This window comes from Arvicanthis niloticus, chromosome 10 (genome assembly GCF_011762505.2).
Source record: "Arvicanthis niloticus isolate mArvNil1 chromosome 10, mArvNil1.pat.X, whole genome shotgun sequence".
Classification (NCBI taxonomy): Eukaryota; Metazoa; Chordata; class Mammalia; order Rodentia; family Muridae; genus Arvicanthis; species Arvicanthis niloticus.
The window spans coordinates 63310974-63328313 of NC_047667.1; the positions used below are offsets into that span (position 1 = coordinate 63310974).

At 46.0% G+C, this 17340-nt stretch overlaps 1 long non-coding RNA gene across 1 annotated transcript; it reads right to left on the reverse strand.

The window, feature by feature from the left end:
- Positions 1-953: 953 nt before the first annotated feature.
- On the reverse strand, positions 954-11790 carry LOC143443737 (uncharacterized). The gene is made up of 3 exons (XR_013112961.1): positions 11545-11790; positions 7902-7998; positions 954-1352 (listed from the first exon to the last, which is right to left on the reverse strand). It is a non-coding gene; the product is annotated as an uncharacterized LOC143443737 (long non-coding RNA).
- Between the last annotated feature and the right edge of the window lie 5550 nt (positions 11791-17340).

Here is a 17340-nt window from a genome sequence, read left to right on the forward strand (position 1 = left end):
GCACACACATACACACATATGCACACATGCACACACATGCACACATATGCACACATGCACACATATGCACACATGCACACACATGCACACACATACACACATATGCACACATGCACACACAATCATTTCTCTCCAGTCTCACCCTCCTCTACTCAGCTTCTTACACAGATCTTTCTTGACACCTGGCTCTTCCTTTCCAGCCCACTCTGAAGGGTCTACGTCTTCTTCTTCAGTCTTCTCCACCCAGAGCATCCTCGGTGGGTCCTGTGTACCCAGAACTGCCACTGTTTGTCCCTACAAGGAAACACCTGGATCATGAGGACCAGACTTGGGAGTCTGTCATAACCAGGTCAAAATCTCAGGAACCTTTGACCCCAAGGTTGGTCTTAACTTAAAAATGACAAGCCAACATCAACCTTAACGTCTGCTAGGGAGCACACAGAGTGAATTATTTGGCAGCATAGTCATTCCTTTTTCTGTAGCTACAACCCCGCACATGCTGCATGTTCTTATACATACACGTGTATGCTGAGGTTTAATTGAGAGGTCAGGCACAGGATGGGTAAGCAACCACTCATAATAAAATAGAACCATTTCCTTGTTCTCCGCCTTCTTCTGGTGGTAAGAGATCACCGTCCACAGGAGGAGCTGAAGTGTGAATGGCGTGTGCATCACACCACAGCTGACACAACCACACAGGCAGGCGATACAGTGTCCACAGGAGGAGCTGAAGTGTGAATGGTGTGTGCATCACAACACAGCTGAGATGCCACACAGGTTTATTTGGACGTAAGTTCTATTTGTCCGGTAACCAAGACAGCTGCTAGGTGTTTGATGGGCCGATGGCATGTATGGCGTAGATACACTAGAAAACTAGCAGTGCATCTCCTGGGTAAGAGGGAGTGGGGGGCACATGGGACCTTACTCTACTAATTACTCATGGTGACACATAATTTAGACTATGATTGTTTATTTCAAGAGATTTCCATTTAATAGGTTTGGACCAGAGAGGATGCATTAGTTACTTTATTCTTGTTAAGACGAAATTAAGGAAAGATTTACTTTGGTTCACAGTGGGGGTGGGGGGCAATGACAGTTTGTCATGATGGGGAAAGCATGGCAATAGGCAGCTCTATTGCAGTGGGAACCTCTGGAGGGGACTCTTCACCTCATATCTCAGTGGAACAGGAAGTAGAGAGGAGACAGGAAGTAGCCTGTCCCCAATGACTCAGTTCCTGCGGAAGATTCCACCATCTCTCAAAGCAGCGCCATCAACTGGGGACCAAACGTTCAAGTACATAGTCAGGGGAGAGGTGCCTCACGTTCAAACCATGACAGGCAATCTCCTCTACCTGACAAGACAGAAAACAAAATGGTGGAAAAGTGGGTTATTTATTGCTGTGGTTTCTTGTAACTGGTCTGGGACTTCAGCCCTACTGGCTTGTCTGTATCACATTTCTCTCGGGTCTGATTGTCTCTCTCATAGGCTCCTCCACCCCTTCTCACTGTCTGTCTTTGGGACACACAGAAGCCCTGTGGTAATGACTTGCTCTTTTGATGGCTGTGTTAAGAGTCACTCTGGTCTGGCTCCTTGGGGGCTGAAGCGAAGTCAAGAAACGCTTTGAAATAGTTCCACAGTATCAGCCAAAGGCCAGCATGGCATTCATTAGTCATCAGAATGGAATTCTGCCATGAATATAAGTGAAAAAATAAAGTCAAATGTGGTGTAGATAACTCCTTATTGAAGCTGTCTTCACAGCTGATTCTATTTGTGTCAAGTTGTCATTTAAAACTGACGACCCTCTCCCCTGTCTACAACAGGTAATAGTAACTCAGTCAGACTCTGGGCTCTTGATCTGGGACGTGATCTTAGGATGCTCTTGGCCTACTTTTGCAAGATGACAGTTGGTGTGGAGGATGAACGAGCCCATGGGATAGAGACCGTGTTTCTGAGGTATTAGGGCTGTAGCCAGCATGTTATTGTTTTCAGTGAGTGAATGAATGAATGAATGAATGAATGAATAGGAACTCACTCACATACACCATGTGGATTCATTCCCCTGTGACTCTGATTAAAGCCAATGGTTTTAATCAAGGCAGACTATCTTCTTTAAACACAAGGATTAGCCTCTACGAAAAGAGGAATGTACACTGGACTCTAATTAGAGAATTTACTAATTATTCTTCCCCACTGAGGGCTTTAGCTGGGGTTTAGTCTTTAGCTGTGACAGCCATATGATTTCCTCTTTCTCTCCAGAAAGGGAGCCTAGGACTGGAGAGATTCATTTCAATACCCCAGTCCCATCCTTTCCCCGTTCCCTTTCACCCTCAAAAAGGATAGCGCTGAAGCAGGAAGATCACAGACTCAGCCCCGAACAGCGGACCCAGGCTGGCAGGGCTCAGCCGCCTCTCCATCCTGGGGCCCCAACTGCTGAGGCAAAGATAAATCGGCAGGAAGATTTCTTTGGAATGATGTGAATTTAATGAATCATGAAAAATATCCCCAGCTGTTCTTAAATTTAAGGGAGACAGGGTAATAACAAAGGATAGTTTCCCTCCCCCATAGATGTAGGTTGGAGCGGAAAGAGCTGAGGTTAAAAAAAAGAAAAGAAGAAAAAAAAGACAACAAAAACCCCTGAGGCCACAAGCTTTTCTTTTCTATCTCTCCTATTGTTAAGTGGGGGAAGCGCTGTCTGCAGTCAGCATCCACTGAAGGGCTTGATGGAGAACATTGGCCATTAGGAGACTTGAAGATCACCCTGGCAAGCGTTTAGGAAGTGACAGGCTCCTGACCCCACCCACCACCCTACCCTGCATTCAACAGCTCTCTGGATAAGTGTTCTTCCTGAACTGACAGACACCCAATGTTTTTTTCCTTCACCCAGTTGCCTTCCTAGCTGAGGGAGGAGATCCGTATGAATGTGTGCACTTTTGGGGTGTCCTGGGTCTGCCCTCAACGGTGGCATTAGAAACGGGAGGGTTTGCCTAAGCTTCAGAAATTAGCTTCAGAAATTCCCTGGCTGATTCACGAAAGCCTCCTCTGCAGAGACCTGAGAAGAGATGAAGAAGATACACATGTCTCCTCTTTCTTTCCCTTTGCTCTGGGTTTTTGTGATTGGATGATCCTAACTACCTCTGTACCCCACTTCAGATGTCGAAGAGGCTCCTGTCTGAGTGTCCTCATCTGGAGGACCCAAGTCAGGTTGACAGCTGTGAAGGTCATGAGAAAATGCCTGTCTCTGCCCCTGTTCCCTTCTGCTCTTCTTTGTCCCTCTGTTCCCCCTGCTCCTGCCTCCCAGAGTCTTCCCCTGCTCCCTTCCACTCCCCTGGAGACAATATTCAGATATTCCCTCCTTTCCTGAAGATTTTTAAGGCAAGCATGATGGACCTTCTAAGCAAGAGTTTTTTGTTTTTCTGTTTTTTTAAATTAAAACAAATTTTACACACACACACACATCATATATATATATATATATATATAATAGCTCAGAGTCTTACTTTATAGCCCAGCCTGGTCCAAAAATTGCAGCTGTCTTCCTGCCTCAGATTCACAGGTCCTGGAACTATAGGAACTGCCACACCCAGCTGAGGCTTTCTAAACTTGTAGTGTGAGTGGGAAGCATCTTGGAGGAGAGCAGTGCAAACCTCTTTGCACAGTCGTTAGCAGAGGGAAGAGGGCCTGGCTCACGAACATAGGCAGGTGGTTATTATCAGTGACAAACCATAAAACCCGAGGGCTTGCAGTATACCGGATACCATATTAAACGTTTCTCATATACACTGCATAATATCTACTCAGAAGAACAAGACGACTTCTAAGCAGTCAATCATTGTAGGTTTTTTTTTTTTTTTTTTTTTTTTTTTGATAAACTGGATTTGTTCAGATCTTAGCAAGGTTAAAATACACTCCTGCCCCACTGCTCTTCAACCACTTCAACTATGAGTTACATAGTTGTGGTGCAAAACGGTGGTGGTCACACAGAGAAGGAATAGCCTGGATTTTGACTTAACAGAGGGGATGGGAAAACTCTGTTCAGTGAGGCGCTAGTTGACGGTCATAACTTAGGAAATAGATTCTCTCTGTGTTTTTTGGTTGAGTCCTTTAGTGCTACTGTTCTTGGCTCCCTTCCCAATACCCCCTCAAACAGTTAACCCAGTGGGTTAGTTCTGTGACAAAAGCAGCTCATGGACGGAGGGTTTTATTCTGGCTCCCAGTTTGAGGGGATACAGTTCATTGTGGTGGGGAAAGCATGACCATAGGAGCAGGTCATGACTGGTTATAGCACCCAGGCACGTCAGGAAGTAAAGGTGAATGCTGGTGATCAGCATTTCTCCTCCTTGGTCAGTCCTGGCCCCCACATGGGATGGCATTGCCCACTCCCAGGGTGAGGATCTCTTCCTTGTTAGACCTCTCTTGAAATAGGCCGAGAAGATTTTCATTTAGGTGATTCTTAACCCAGTCAAGTTGTCAGGGCTGATAACCGCACCCAGAAAGGCTCAGATGACAAGAGCAAAGTCCAAATTTACTTTAGTACCCTAATAGCCCGCGTATGTCCCTCCTTCAGTGGGACAAGGGAATCATAACCATAGAAAAGGTTTTTTTTTTTTTCTTTTTCCAGAAAAGTCATCAAGATTTGAAGGTGGTTGAGATTTACTTGAACAACTGAAGAAAATTGCCAACTCGTCATACAGGAGAAGTGGAGCAGACGCTTTGGTGTGAAGAAGAGGAGAAATGGGGAGAAGGGAAAAGGGGGAACAAGGAAGAGCCATATGAACGGAAATGCCTAAGAGCCTTTGATACCACTGGAGATACAAACCCTCCCATCCTGGCCAGCCTCCAGTGACGGCCTCCAAGAGCTATGGGGCGGGGTGGGGGTGGGGGGCAGAAATCAAAGAAAAGCCACAGGTCTGAGACTTAGCAGGTGAAGAGTGCAAGGCTGGGAAACCAAGTGAGAAGCAGGGAAGGGTAAAGACCAAGATCTGGGCAGCCCTGGCAGTGGGGCATGTACACACCCCTGGGCATTTGCAGCCATCTTGGGGACAGCAGCCTGTTTCCCACCGGACATGGCAAAATCAGCTTGAGCTAACTGAATCAAAATCTCACGTGACAAGTGCAAACTGCAGCTGACATCTGGGCTCTGCTCAGACAATCAAATGGTTCTTTTAAGCATCTGTTTTGTAACTCTCTTGCACTGTGGCTCTTGACCTGACTTGCTACAGACTATATTTTTACTACTTAATGCCCCATGCCTACACTTTGTTTGAGGGTACTGGAGAAGCAACGCCAACACAGGACAGTCAGGCCAAGGAAGACCAAAATCATGTGGCATGAGTAATGGGATAAATTGGTGAGCAGATCAGAGTAATTAAGTTTGATGGTGGAGTTAGCAGAAAGCTTCTCCTCTGAGCGTTCGCGCAGAGCTGTATCTGAGAGTTCTGCTGCCCAAATTTGAAAGTGCACTCAGACCCCACAAGGATCTTTCTGGTAAGAGTGTAATTTTTGTATGGCTGGCAGCTGCAGGCTGGGTGGAGGACCATAGTTCAGTCCTCAGCATCACAATAAATGAAATACTGAATGCAGGAGAAGCTAACTTTAAAATGCAATTACAATAGCCCGGAGACAGAATGGAGGTGTGCCAGCCATTGTACTGGAAGTGTCAAACACTCATTGCAGTGAGGTAGGTTGCTTCAGTGTCTGCAGACACCTGGGGCCCTTAGTTTCAAGAGTGAAAAAGTCCCTGTCTTAGTGTCTGCTCCTTCCCTGTTTCTTAGTCTCATAAATTCTATTACATAGGAGTTAGTAGCTCCTAAGGTACCTAGGCAGACATGTGTGTCCATGTGTAACATGTACATGCATGTCTACATAATGTAGGCATCCTTATGCTAACTGGAAACACCTCCTTCCATTAAGATCATTTTCTTAGCTTAGCCACTTTCTTTAATGTATTTTAACCCTAAATTACTCTGCAGTGTCACAGACAACAATATGATACAGACTAGCTTCTTGCCACATTGCTCACTCTGGGTCATGGACAGACTCTTTGCTGCTCGCCTATTGTAACTTGCTATGCACATACAAGTTCATTTATCATTTGCTTTAGGGGGCAGTCTGATAATGGCAGAGGTGGTGACAGGAAGGGGGGACACTGAGCCAGGTTTCAGACTTGGGTTTTGTCATGTTCTCCCAGTGAAAGAATAGACTGATGCCCTCATTTCCCGGGATGCTCTGACTGTTGAGTGACAGCCCACATTGGAGACCATTCTGGCCTTCTGTCCTATCCCACGTGTATGTTCTTATTTATTTCCTGGCCATCGGCTTGTTTTCTATTTTATACATTTCTAGCCTTTCATCTCTATGTCTTTGGGTTTCAGCATGTGCAGCAGTGTACAGCCAAACAGTTAAACATAGTCCCAACACTGTTTTAATTCTTTTTCTCTTCCGGTTTGGTAATTCCTGGCTGGATCAGCTGGTTTGCTTGGCTCCCCAGGACTCTGATGTGCACAGTTCTAAAGAGCCTAGGATGGAAGTTCTAAGTTCACAAACCTCTAGGAGAGGCTTTATTTCAGAGGTTCAGGTGTAAGTCAACCTCCAGGGCTCCCCCTTTCTTGACTCCCAATAATTGCCAACCACAGACAAGGAAGCGAATGAGGTCCAGGAAAGACTTTCTAGCTTGATTGAGGTGGATTGGAGAAGGCAGCAGGAAGTATGTGCTCTGTGAAAAACAGGAAGGTTTCAGGGAGAGCCAAGAGACACTGGAGATGACACAACGATGTCCCTCAGCCTGCTTCCTGAACTTGGGGTGAGTGGAGGTGGGAAGGGATGCCAGAAGTCCTGTGTTCTCTTTTCCTCATCCCATGTCTCTGGAGCAGTGGCTCTCAACCTGTGGGACACCCTGCATGTCAGATAGTTACATTACAATTCACAGCAGTAGCAAACCACAGTTAGGAAGTAGCAACAGTTGCAAAGTAGAAAGAATGTTATGGTCTGGGGTCACAACAACATGAGAAACTATATTAAAGTGTTGCAACGTTGGGAAGGGCTCAGAATCACTGTCCATAAGGCGCCAGCTTGCTGTGTCTTATGCAGTACCTTGATATCTGAGGCATGAACAAGACAAGCCCAAGGGCTATATTGCATTTATACACAGATAAGAAGGACCTGTACCCAGACCTTGTGCTCTGGCTATGGCCTTCCTCATGAGGATGATAGATACCCACTTGAAGGTCCTGAGCCTGTGCAGAGGCTACATGACTGTGATAAACCTGCCCCTTGCCTTGAGTTTGAATCCTGATACTCGTGTATATGTCTTCAGGAATGAGGGTTATCCAAGGGTGTAAGCATATTAAGCCTTAGAGAGAACTAGGCATGTGACATCAATGTTGCAATCTTGGAGTGAGAGAGAGAAGAAGGAAGGGGAAGGAGGAAGACAAGCTGATAGCCATCTCATAACTCCCATGTCCTACCTACTACAGAACTCGGGACCTCTATGTTAGACCATTTCAGAGTTGTTATTGAGGACAATCATCGGTGTGAAGGGATCTGAACACTGCATTTGTTAGCATGGTTTATAGCTTTCAAATATTCAGAGAGCTGGTTCACTGTCTCCTGTGTGCATTCTGACTGCAGGCCCTAAATAGGTTAGAACAAGAGTCCTAGGACACCAAAGTCCTTGCCTCAGCTCTGCACGAGGGGTGAGCACTGTCTGAATGCTATCCCAACCACCACAAACAGGACCAGAAAATTACAAACTATTTTGTTATTCTGAAAGCTTTTGTAGTTCAAGAAGGAAGGACAGGTGCATAGAAGAGCAATGCCTCATGGGAGGGGAACTTCAGAGAGAGAGACTTGGAGGTTGGTGGCAACTCTCTGGATGGGTTGGCATCACCATAAGGGCTCTCACCTACTTATCTGGAGATGAGGTTGGTTCTGCTGTGGTACTGGCTGCAGCTCCCACATAGCTCTCTCCTCATAGCCTGGGTTTCTTCTGAGACCTGGGTCTGAGTGTCAGAAGGAGGACAAGGAGTATGAGAACCAGGAGCCGCCCTGCACCTTATTACCCAGCCTTGCAAGTCCCAGCAGCTCCTCTGCCACAGCAGTGAAGGCCAGATTAGAGGAGAAACAAAACTAAGCAGAGCATGCTCTTCATGTTCTTCCCTTTCTTCAAAAACATTTAACACAAAGGCCTTAGAAGATGGGAGCTGTGGCTACTTTTGGCAACTGTATCCTGTCACAGTGCTCTTTGTTCAAAAGAGCACAATTGGTGATTTGGGAAGAAATCTCACATCTGAGGTTTCCAGACGACCTTGTACATTAACTTAAGTCGAAGAATGATAGTGGTCGGTATGTGGAAAAACTCGGCAGAAAACTTCTGTTCCCATCACTACCATCACCACCACCATAGCCATTACCACCATCAACATATATACCACAACCAGAACCACCATCATCACCACCACCACAATCACTACCACCACCACCATCACCACCACCATAGCCATTATCACCATCGCCATCAACATATATACCACAACCATAACCACAATCACCACCACCACCACCATCACCATCACTATCACAATCACCACCATCACCACCACCACCACCACCACCATCACCACCACCACCATTACCACCACCACCACCATCACTATTACAACCACCACCATCATCACCACCACCATGACCACTACCACCATTACCACCACCACCATCACCATCACTACCACAACCACCACCATCACCATCACTACCATCACTACCACAACCACCACCATCACCATCACCACCATCACTACCACAACCATCACTATCACCACCACCACCATCACCAATACCATCACCATCACTACCACAACCACCACCATCAACATCACCACCATCACTACCACAACCATCACTATCACCACCACCACCATCACCAATACCATCACCATCACCATCACTACCACAACCACCACCATCACCACCACCACCACCACCATCACCAATACCATCACCATCACTACCACAACCACCACCATCACCATCACCACCATCACTACCACAACCATCACTATCACCACCACCACCATCACCAATACCATCACCATCACTACCACAACCACCACCATCACCACCACCACCATCACCAATACCATCACCATCACTACCACAACCACCACCATCACCATCACCACCACCACCACTACCACCATCACTATTACAACCACCACCAGCACTACCAGCACCATCACCACCAGCACCATCACCACCACCACCATCACCATCACTACCACAACCACCACCATCACCACTACCATCACCATCACTACCACCACCATCACCACCATCACTACCACAACCATCACCACCACCACCATCACCACTACCATCACCATCACCACCATCACTACCACAACCACCACCATCACCATCACCACCACCACCATCACCACCATCACCACCACCACCATCACCATCACTACCACAACCATCACCACCACCATCACCACCATCACTACCACAACCACCATCACCACCATCTCTATCATCATCATCACCACCACTACCACAACCACCATCACCACCACCATCACTACTCTACTGCCCCCTTTGCTGTCACCATCACCACCTCACCCCTACCTTTGTCATCTCTAAGAAACCTGTGAAGATGGGTTGATTATTGTTGTGAGGAGAGAAGAGAATTACGTGGCGTTCTGGATGCCTCACGGTATATTCTTTCCTCCTGTTGGATGCTGGTGGCCCTGTCATAGTATTAGATGGACTGCCACTGTATGCCACACCCCTTTTAGGTTACCCTTGCCTTAGTTAATACATCCCTAAAGCATGAAAGGAGGATGCTGTATTCATGCTGAAGTGAAGCTGCAAACAATTTATGGTAGGTCTGTGTTTAAACTCAAGTTTGTGGCTTGCATTAGTGAACTATGAATTAGCTATTTGGTGATATTATGAAGTATGGGCCTTATTTTTTTTTTAAACAAAATCTCATGTAGCCTAGGCTGGCTTTGAACTTGGAAAGTAGCTACAGATAACCTTGAACTTCTGATCCTCTCGCCTCTACCTCCTGCTGGGATTACAGGCATTTGCCTAGTTCATGTGGTAGTGGGAATAGAGCCCAGAGCCTCATGTGTGCTGGACAAGCACTGTAAGAACTGATCCATGACCCCAGTGCTGGGCCATAAATTCTAAGGGCTTAAATCAGTGCTGATGACTGTGTCCCCAGTCATTGCTTCTGTTTGACATTTGCTAATGATTCCAGAGATTTATTTAGTGGCAATTTCAGCTTTTTATACACACACACACACACACACACACACACACACACACACACACACACAGAGAGAGAGAGAGAGAGAGAGAGAGAGAGAGAGAGAGAGAGAGAGAGTAAACATAATCACAGAACTTCTATTTACTGATCTGGATAATTTAGATGTTTTAAAAATCAGAGTTAAAGAGTGTTGTCTAACGGGTTAGCAAAACCAATTCATACGAGGAATGTTTATTGAAACAACAAGCTGTATAAATAGCCAGACTATGGCTGTAGACCATGGCTACTGGCTACTAAGCCTACCTGTGTCAGGAACCTCACTTGGCAAGAGAACAATCTCACCTTATCTGAGGTTTTGTTTTCTACAATTTCAGATATATGTGGTCAAAAGCAATCCAAAACCACTAAATGAAAAATTCCAGATGTAGGCGATTCATCTTTTGAATTCAGCATTGCTGTGAGTCAGGAGATGAAGTCTCTTGTTTTCTGTTGGCTAAGATATGAACCAGCTTCTGTCCAGGGTTTCCGCACAGTATGTTCTACCCTCCTGTTCAATGCTAGGTAGTCCTGTCTTCGTACTTAGATGGACTGCCATGGGGTTGTAGCGCCCCCTTCAGGTTACCAAGGGCATAGGAGTAGGACTGCTGGGAGTCCATACATGCTAAAATGAAGCTATAATGTGCTTCAAAGGCTGAGAATTTCTAACAGAAGAAGTAGAAGAAGAAGAGGAGGAGAAGGAGGAAGAAGCAGAGGAGGAGGAGGAGGAATAAGAGGAGGAGAAAGAGAAGGAGAAGGAGAAGGTAGAAGAGGAAGGGGAAGGGGAAGGAGGAGGAAGGAAGAGGAAGGAGGAAGAGGAGGAGAAGAAGGAGGAGGAGGAGGAGGAGGGGGAGGAGGGGGAGGAGAAGGAGAAGGAAGGAGAAGGAGAAGGAGAAGGAGAAGGAGAAGGAGAAGGAGAAGGAGAAGGAGAAGGAGAAGAAAAGGAGAAGGAGGAGAAGGAAGGAGAAGGAGAAGGAGAAAGAGGAGGAGGAGAAAAGAAGGAAGGAGAAAAGGAGAAAAGAAGGAGAGAAGGAGAAGGAGAAAGAAGGAGGAGGAGGAGGAGAAGGAGGAGAAGGAGAAGGAGAAGGAGAAGGAGAAGGAGAAGGAGAAGGAGAAGGAGAAGGAGAAGGAGAAGGAGAAGGAGAAGGAGAAGGAGAAGAAGAAGAAGAAGAAGAAGAAGAAGAAGAAGAAGAAGAAGAAGAAGAAGAAGAAGAAGAAGAAGAAGAAGAAGAATACCCACATGTGATGGTTCTGAAGAGCTGTAGTATGGGTGAATCTTCCAGAAGAAAAAATTAAAAATAAATAAATTAGTGTGAGTTTTTCTAACACACCGTGAAGGACAAGCAGAGAGCTTGGAGGGCTTGGAATTGATCCTCAAGGAAACTGTATGCCCTCTTAACTGGTGGCACTTAGCGTTTGAAAATTAAGTAATTTCTCTAAAGGATTCTTCTATAATTCTAACTATGAATTCACCTATGTAGTTTGTTTAATTTCATTTTGGGTTAATGTTCAAATAGCTAGTCTACCTTTGAGGACACATGGGTGGTATAGCCAAACAAATCAATATCCTGGGTGCTGAGCCAAACTGGCCCAACGATGGCAGGCCTTGGGGGCCAGGAGTAGCTGAATGCTAGTCTTTTTCAGTCACTGTTGTTTGCCCCGAGGCTCCAGAAGCACCTTAGGGTGTCAAGAATGCCAGCCAGCACTGGTTTATGTAACCATCCTTGTTTTGTTTCCAGTTGGGAGGTAGGGTCAAAGGTTAGCGTTCATAGAGGTCCACTATCTAGACTGAGCCTGGGGCCTTTCCAAAGAGGCAGAGTCCAGTTGACGTTGGATGTTGACCTCCAGTGTCAACGGACAAGGGGCCAGTGATGAAATCTTTCCCTCAGGTTTTCTAGGCAAAAAAAAAAAAAAAAAAAAGCTGTGTAGAGCCATAACCAAACTCTGTTATTCAAGGAGACCTCTGAACTGAGTGGTCTGGGTTCACCATGGACTGACTATGTGACAGGTAAATGTGTCTCTGTTTCCTTGAGTCTAAAAGGAGGCAAAAGCCATACTCAGCCCCTGGAATTCTCCTAAAAAACGTTCTCTGTGTGTATGGGAGGCAATGTTCCTTGATGCATGTGTCTACATATGTGTGCACGTCTAGAGACCAGAGGGTGACACTGGGTCTTTCTCTATCAGGCTCCATCTTGACACACAGCTTCTCACTGAAACTGCTTCAGCTGTCCTGCCTGGCCTGTAAGCCTCAGAGATCCCTGTCTCCCCCTGCCCAGTGCTGGCACTGCAGGTACTTGCCACTGTGCTCAGCTTTTTATCTGGGTGCTGGGGATCTGAATTCAGGTCCCGGTGCTTGGATACCAAATGCTTCATCCTCTGACCTATCTCCCAGTTCATCCCACGGGAGTCTCAGGCAGTAAAAGGAGTCTCGGAAGCCAAGAGCTTAGAGCTGTATGCTGCCTATAGCTGCCCCAGGAGATGCTACTGTTTTTCTGTCCTTGATACCAACTGCAGCCACTCATGAGAAATGGCTGTGCGGCGGGCACCCTGTTAGGCATAATTTTATCTTCATAGAAACTCACTGTGCTACCGATTTTTTGTCCCCAGGCATAGATGAAGAAAGTGAGGCATGGGGACAGTTCGCCATCTGCTCAAGGTTACATATTAATGGGTAATGGACATGGAAATCTAACTCAGGGCTGGCTGGCACAAATGCTTTTGCTTTTTGCCACAAGGTACCCTGAGCAAACAAAAAAGCAGAACAAGAAATACTCTCATCCTAGGCATGTTCCAGGCCTCCTGAGAAGGCTGCCCAGAAGTTCTTTCAAACAGCCAACACTACAGTCCCCGTAGCTGTGACATTTTTCAGTCGATCTCTTTAAAGGATTCTTTTGTAACTCTAACTAGATCGTGGAAAGCTTATTTTCCATAAAATTCCTATGTGTTTTTTTGTAAGCCTTTGTATAGCTTACGGGGGGGGGGGGTGGGTCATTCTGTTTTACCTTAGTGTTTAAAGATCTGGTCTTCCTTTAAGGGAACAGAGGTACCTTCAAAATCAAACCAATCAATGTCATTGATTGGCTTTGCTGCTATGTGCAGAAGATATTTTGTGAAGGCTTTCTGTGCCAGCCGAGTCTGTCACCATTGATGGCATTTGCGTCTGGAGGCTCAGCTGTGTCCTTTAGGGTTTTGGGTGAGGGACAGTGCATCTTAGGACAATCCTGTGCAGTGACGTGGGAAGCGAGATGAAGTTGGGGTCCATCTTATGGTGGAAAGATTGGAAGTACGGAATCTCAGAGACCCCCAGTTTCCACGTTCTTCAAGGAAAGTCTGACCAGCATACTTAACCTGAAGATCTGTCACTCTAGAGTGGAGTTGACCCTGATTGAACTTGCTCCTCAGCTAGCTCACTCCTCCTGGCTCCTGAACTTTTCCTTTCCACCCCACCCCCACCCCCAGACCACAACAAGAAAAGATTGACGGCTGGAATGGAAAAACCCACAGTGTGGTCTACAAATACAGATGGGGTCAGAAGTGGGGGAAGATCCTCTTTCCTTCTGTTTGTTCAGAGATAAAGAGGCCCATTCAGTCTACATGGGGTCCAGCAATTTAACCATAAACTACATTAGTGGATGCCAGAAAGTAACTGCCCTTCTTGGGTTGAGTCCAGAGTCAGGCACCTCAGGTTCAGAGCCCTCTGTGCCAAGTGTCCCCAATCCCTCCCTTTCAAACTGTCACCTTTAAATTAAAACATTTGCTCTGAAATGACAGAGCCATGAACTTTCCTTTTTCTTTTATTTCTTTTTTGATTAAGAAAAAAAGGCTTCTTATATTTTTAATCGTTAGTTATCCTGGAGTTTCAGATCTGACAATCCCCGTTCCAATGACAAAGGGGTCTCTTTCTCTCTCTCTCTCTCTCTCTCTCTCTCTCTCTCTCTCTCTCTCTCTCTCTCTCAATTCTTTACTGGAATTTTCTCATTCCTTCCCATCCACCCCAGGCCTATTTCTCATTTCCTCAGGAAACCATTTAGCTCGAAACCCAGGCAAAGTTCCCCAGCACATTTCACCAACCCCCACAGACTCACAGACCCAGGCAGGGATCAAGCACTAAGAATGAACACAGCCTTGCCATGGGCGTTTCTGCCAGGGACCGTTGGAAGGACTCTCACCCCTACTCACACCAGCCTACCTTCAGGAACTACTGGAAGTGGCAGGTTAGCCTCTGCATGCCTCCTTTGGGAATGGAGATCCAGGTAAAGCCATCACAGAACTCACTGGACAGGACACTCCTGTGTGCTTTCCAGGGTTCTCTTGGAAAAGCGCCTGCAGAGACAGTCTGGGGGGCTGCAGCGGGAAGATGCTGCACTCTGCAACTTTTTCAGGCCTTTGCTCTGTAGCCCAGTTTTATCTGCTGGGAACAGGCTGGTGGACAGGCTGGCAAGTCCTCTGTTCTCTGTTCTGGAGGAAGGATATACATCTCCAGGAGGAGTAAATACACAAACCCCAAGAGAACAAATAACGTGTGTTTTTGGTGGTAAGTGCTAGGAAGAAATAAAACATTTATAAAAATAAAATGCTTTACTATAACGCCCAATTTTCATTGTGTTTGCAAAAAGAAAAAAAAAAGTCCTTAATACTCCAGAGTCAGTTGTCTGCTGCCAGGCATCAGACATCCCTTGGGAGATGGGGGATGCCTTTGTCCTATCTACAGCAGGGAGCCTACATCTTCCCCCAAAGGTAGGCTAGGAATTTCCACCACCATCACATAGGTTTGCAACAACTTCTGGTTGGACACTGTGTGACAAGAGAAAAAAAAAATGTCTCTAGAGGGCTGAAAAAGCACTCTCCTCTTTATGATCCCCCACAAATGGAGAGCTGTGAGAAGTGTCTGTGAGGCAAAGAACAAGCAGGCAGAGTGGAGTGTCTCAAGTCCAAGGAAAACCAGAAGGTGTTCTTGTGCCCTTCTTGTTTCAGGATTGGCTACCGTGGTTGAGATCAAATCCAAGCCTTCTAAATTCTAGAAGTGCCCTGAGCCTTCAGGGAAGGCTGCTTCTCCTTCTGTTGGCCCACACACATCTTCTTGGGGCTGGGGAAGGTGTCCCACATTTCTTGCTTTACATTCTAACCTTCCCACTGAATTAGTTTGGGGGAGCCTCCAGGAATCAGGTGGAGCCAGCAGGAATCAGCAGAAAGCCCTTGGAAGGGCCTAGGCTCTGCTCTGCCGAGCAACCAGCAGATGTCAGCAGCTCATCTACTTTTGGTCCCTGGCAGAGGGACAGAGCCCACCAAGAAGGAAGCCTGGGGCTGACACCAGCTGTTCTTAAGTCTCAGGCATGGGTTAAGGAATGGATCCACTCTTAGGCCAAGCACTGAAGGCTCAGGGGATGGCATACTTCAGGGGAGACAAACAGATTACATTCATGCAATGGTTCCTTGCTCTTCACACTTGAATGAGAGTTTGTATTTTTTTGTTTTGTTGTTTTTGTTTTTATTATTGCTTTTTTTTTTTTTTTTTTTGGTCAGTTCCACTTACAGATACCAGAATTTGTCAGAGAATTAGACAAGCTTTGTTGGGAAATTTTCAAAAGCTTAAGGAAATTAAATTTGCTTTCAAGTATGATCATGAAAGAATAGAAAGAATCTCACTAGATTCTTGAGAAAGAATGCTGAGAAAGGAACATGTGGTCTGAAAATTACAAGCAAAATTTCAGACAGGAGATCCAAAAAAGATGCACAAGGGGCAGAAGGCAATTAAGACCAGCCCTTGTGATTGGTTATTTATTTTACAAAGCCAAGGTAATCCCTCAGTCTAATAAATGTGAGACTAAACACCACTGGTGAATTAAACATCAACACAGCTAAAATGCCTTTGGTTTATGGAGGAAGGCTCCGTTCTCATGTGTGCCCATGACTCAAACACCTGTTAGCATGTGCTCCTCAGAAGCCCAGGGTCAGGGTGAAAAGACAGTAAGATTGCATTTATTAATTGCTCCCCAAATTGGAGCTTATATATATGTGTGCTTATGTGTGTGTGTGCATTTGTGTACGTGCGTGCATGTGCCTGTGTGTGCATGTTTGTATGTGTGCACGCGTTGGCATGCCTCTGTGTGTGTGTGACTTTTTCAATTGTTCATCACCTCTTTAGACAGGGTAACTAACTTGTTTCAGTTTTGTTGAACTTATTATCCATCAATTCAGCTAGGCTAGCCAGCCAGCAAGCCCCAGGAGCCTCCTGTCCCTGTCTCCCTAGCACTAAGATGACAGGCACATGTTGCCATGTCTGGCATTTTACATGGGTTCTGGGAGTTGACCTCAGGTCCTTGTGCTAGCTGCGCGGGCCATTTCCCCAGCTCTCACTCACTCTCTTCCCAGTCAGACTCTAGTGTTTCTTCTCCTGCTTTGCCTTTTCACTCTTCTGGCTTTGTTGTTATGAAGTCTGTGCGTCAAGGTCAAATCGTCATGGTTCATGCTATTGTTGGGCAAGTCTCTGTGGGGCTGGACTTGCAGGGGAAGGTCAAGTGAATGCTGCTGTAAGAATCTCTGGGGAAATCCAGTTGGCATTACATGTAGGACCCAGCCCCTGAGGGCTGGCATTTGAGATCTGATTGGGCATCATCTTTTGTGCTCACGACTTTGACAACAGCTCTATCCCCAAGGCTTGGTACATGGCTCAGTGGGTGATGGTTTACTCAGGGTGCAACCTGCCTTTCCTGATGGTTCTTTACATCTCTTACTGACTCCTGGCATCAATCTCCTACATTTCTTGTGGTCACTTCCAAAGCTCTTCATTTCCCTTCCCAGGTCTTTCCTCAAAAGTGCCTTCCATCTCATTTAAATTCAGCTGACGTGTTAGAGTCCGGCTCCTGGCTGGAGCCTTCACATGTTACTCCAGCTTAATGTTATTTTATGCCTCTTAATTCCTCAAGTGCCCAGTGTACCACATCTTTCATTCTTTTAATTAGCCATCTTAGTTTACATTAATAATTACAGAGATACAATTATATAACAATAATTGTATATGCAACACACATCATAT